This window comes from Apium graveolens, unplaced genomic scaffold (assembly GCF_009905375.1).
Source record: "Apium graveolens cultivar Ventura unplaced genomic scaffold, ASM990537v1 ctg5005_1, whole genome shotgun sequence".
NCBI classification, from domain to species: domain Eukaryota; kingdom Viridiplantae; phylum Streptophyta; class Magnoliopsida; order Apiales; family Apiaceae; genus Apium; species Apium graveolens.
Genome location: NW_027418782.1, coordinates 89,637 through 94,289, shown reverse-complemented (window position 1 = coordinate 94,289; position 4,653 = coordinate 89,637).

Genomic DNA, 4,653 nt, shown 5'->3' with positions numbered 1-4,653 from the left:
TATACGTCACGCCCGTGGCGGAGTTAAACATTCTACGACATATACGTATCGTACAACATCGTTACATTATGCGAAAATTCAATTACTAAGTATCATGGAAAGCATGGTATTTATGCAATGATTGTTGGATTTTTAACGCAGCGGGGGCATGGCAAAACACTTTTACACATACAAAATCCAAATAAAAACATATAAATCGTGAATAAAAAAACGAGGGATCGAATCTAACCTTTTAAAATTAATTCGGAGACAACGATCAGAGATCCTTAGCAGTTGCTCCTCAAGTGTGAAGCACTCCACCGGTATCCACCAAGAAAACGACTTTCAGGAGGAGGAGGAGGTGGAGAGAATTTGGTTTTCTAAAACTTTTGGGTTTCTGGGGTCAGAATAAAATAGGGTCTATAATAGTGTATTTATAGGCAAAATTTTCAGCTGAAATTTTCCCATAAATATTATTATTATTATCCCATTTATTATTCTCATTAATAATTAAAACACCTTTTAATTATTAATCCTTTTTCTAAACACTTTAGAAATAATTCTCTCTCTTGATTTAATTTCCAAAAATTAAATCCTTAATTAATAATATTAAGAACTTTTCTTAATTAATTTATAATCAATTAAATCTCATTTAATCAATTATTAAATTTGCCAATTAATTATTTATTTCACAAATAAATAATTATTTAGCCATTATTAATTAATTCCTCCACCATTAAATCATTCTCTTTTTATGGTGTGACTCTGTAGGTTCAATATTAAGCCGGTAGTAGAAATAAATAATAATAAAACTATTTTATCATTATTTATATAAATTCTCTAATTTATTAAATATGATTAATTAATTAATCACATTTATTCTACATCGTGAGTGATGCTTCTCAACATATCGCGACTATCCGGATAATATGAATTCACTGCTTAGAATACCAAGAACCTGTCAGTGAATAGTTACCGTACAATAAACTCCTTCTACCCTACAATGTCCCGATTAAATACAAGGCATGGATCTCGTGTCAAGCCTATCTAATTTAATCACTTGCTTACCATTTACTATGCGTAGTTCTATGCAAATTAGAAACTCCTTTCTAATTTCATTTACTCTGGCCAGAGATTCCTGAACTAGCATAAGTGGATCAGCCTTGAACATTCACTTCCTTCCTTGGAAGGGGTAGATCCTTTATTGATCATACACTATCTTCGTGTACAAATTCCTATACCCAGAAGAGCCCTAATAATTGTCCCTGGAGACTAAGAACTAAACCAAAGCATAGTTCAGTGTACACAAGATTACTATGATGACCTCAAGTCTAAGGATACTTGTACAACTATCACTAAGCGAACAACTGCTGACACGTGAGTGAACTCCATCAGTTGTTCAGCTGGGCGAGTCATGTTCAGTGAACTTATTCTATAATAAGAACCTACATACTAGCTATAGTGTCACCACACAAATGTCTATGAGAACAGACATCCTTCATAATGAAGCAAGCATAGTATATACTGATCTTTGCGGATTATTAATTACCAGTTAGTAATCCTACGACCAGGAACTATTTAAGTTTAGAGTTATCATCTTTTTAGATCTCACTATTATGATCTCATCATAATCCATAAAAAGCTTTACTCTAAACTATGGTATATCTTATTTAAACACTTAAATAGATAAAGCCCGTAATAAAAACAAAACAAGTCTTTATTAATATCAATGAAATCAAAACAGATTACATAAAGAGTTATTCCTAAATCCTAATACCTGATTGGACTTAGGACATATTTCTTTCAATCTCCCACTTGTACTAAAACCAATCACTCTGGTATCTAATACCCATCTTGACGATCAAAGTGACTTTCATAAAGTAGCTTTGTGAGTGGGTCTGCTATGTTGTTATATGTGTCAACTCTAATTCAATACAATATAAGAAATGTTACCGCGCTCCCACTAACCCTTTTGTAGACGCATGGTTCATCTACGTTTTTGATAAAATCAAACTCTTTGATTATCTCATCAAAATGAATGTTCCATCTTTCGAGAAGCTTGCTTTAAACCACATTAATCGCAAGCAAAAACCGAACTGATTTTAACAGGGCTACATGTAAAAAGTTTCATCAAAGTCAATCCATTGCCTTTGTTTGAATTCTTTTGCCACAAGCCTGGCCTTATAGGTCTCCACCTGGCCATCTGTTATATTCTATCTTTTGTATACCGTATACATAGATTCCATTCTGGATTTCATGGCACTATGCCATTTCTCTGAGTCAACACTACTCATAGCCTCATTATAGGTCACAGGGTCGTCATCATCAAATTATTGACAACTCATTGTCATTCTCAGTGACAAGGCCATATTACCTCTCAGGTTGGCGAGACACTCTCCCTGATCTATGAATGGGCTATTCCACAAAAGGTTGTTCAGTCAGAACAGGTGTTTCCACTTGAACCGTAGTAGTTTGTGCTTCTTGAACTTCATCAAGTTCAATTTTGCTCCCACTGTTTCCTTCAAGGATAAACTCCTTTTCCAAGAAGGTAGCATGTCTGGAGACAAACACCCGATGATCGGTGCAAAAGTAATACCCTAAAGTCTCTTTAGGATATCCCACAAAACTACATTTTACGGATCGATATTCCAGCTTATCTGGGTCAACTTTCTTGACATAAGCTGGACATCCCCAAATCTTAACGTGTTTAAGACTCGGTTTCCTTTCTTTTCCATATCTCATACGGAGTTTGAGGAACAGATTTGGAAGGCACCTTATTCAGTAAATATGCTGAGGTTTCCAATGCATCACCCCATAGGAATACTGGAAGATTTGCATAGCTCATCATGGACCGAACTATGTCTAACAAAGTTCGATTTCTCCTTTCAGATACCAATCTGGAGGAGTCCACTGGGAGACTATACCATTTACTTTGAGATAATCTAGAAACTCTCCGTTCAAGTATTCACCACTTCGATCTAATCGAAGAGTTATAATACTATGTTTGGTTGTTTCTCCACTTCATACTTATATTCTTTGAACTTTTCAAAGGCCTCAGACTTGTGTTTCATCAAACACATATCCGAATCGAGATCTATCATCTATGAAAGTAATGAAGTATGAAAATCCACCCATGGCTTGCTTAGACATTGGTCCACATACATCTGTGTGTACCATTCCTAGAAAATTTGCAGTCCTCTCTCCATGTCTACTAAATGGAGACTGCAGTGCCACTACAAAGTGAGATATTCATCATCCCTTTTCTTTTATTAGTTTGTTCAATCTGAAGTAAATTATGTCACATATATACAGACCATTATTTAAAGTACCACATCCATAAAGAATAGTATCTCTAAGAATAGAACATTCATTATTCTCAATAATAAATGAAAATCCAGCCAAGTCTAACATTGGAATAATATTCCTCACAATCGAGGGAACAAAATAACAATTATTTCAAACAATAGTCTTGCCCGTAGGCATATGTAAATGAAATGATTCTACATCTTCAGCAGCAACTCTTGCTCCATTTCCATCAGTAGAATCACCTCCTCTTCCTCAAGAGTCCTACTTCTCCTTGGTCTCTGCAACAAATTGCAGATATGAGAACCACAGGCGGTATCTAATACCCAAGTAGAAATGACATATTCACTTCTATCATGAACATACCTGAATCAGAAGCGGTAGTCTCACTACCCTTCTTCTTCAATTCTGCAAGGTAAACCTTGCAGGTCCTCTTCCAGTGCCCCACCTTGTTACAGTGAAAGCAAACAACTTTGCTCTCGGGGTCTTCAGCTTTTGGTGGAACCGGCATTTTCTCACCTACTTTCTTCTTCTTGGAAGAGTTCCTCTTCCTTTTCTTAGGATTGGAACCTTCACCAATTAGAAGAACAGAACTCTTCTTAGGGGGAAAATTCGATTCCGCAGTCTTCAACATGTTGTGGAGTTCAGGCAGGCTGACATCCAACTTATTCATGTGAAAGTTCACAACACACTGCGAGAACGAACTCGGAAGCGATTGCAAGACCAAGTCTTGGCTCAGCTCCCCATCCATGGCAAAACCAAGTTGTCCAAGACGTTCAATCAAATTGATCATCTTAAGTACATGGTCATTCACAGATGATCCCTCAGACATCCTACATCCGAACAACTCCTTCGATATCTCATATCGAGCTGTCCTCCCCGCCACATCATACAACTCTTGTAGATGAATGAGGATAGTGTGAGCATCCATATGCTCATGTTGCTTCTGTAGCTCAATGTTCATGGAAGCTAGCATGATGCATTGAGCAACATTCGCATCATCTATCCACTTACGATACACAACATGTTCATCATCATGTGCATCACTAGCAGGTTCAGTAGGCTTAGGTGAGTCAATCACGTATTCCAGCTTCTCAATCCTGAGAACAATTCTCAAGTTTCGAAGCCAGTCAGCATAATTAGGACCAGTCAATTTGTGAGCATCTAGTATGCTCCTGAGTGATAGTGCAGAAGACATAACGTACAAAGTAAATCTGTAAATGATAAACACATAACAACACTTAGCAAATATTCGATTTCATTTCAAAACAGTATATGAATCGGGTCTTTATTCATAAGTGGCTCCCACTAGTTTATCTAATTTATTCAACCCTCTACGTGAAAAAATTAAGCATTCATAATGCTAGTGGG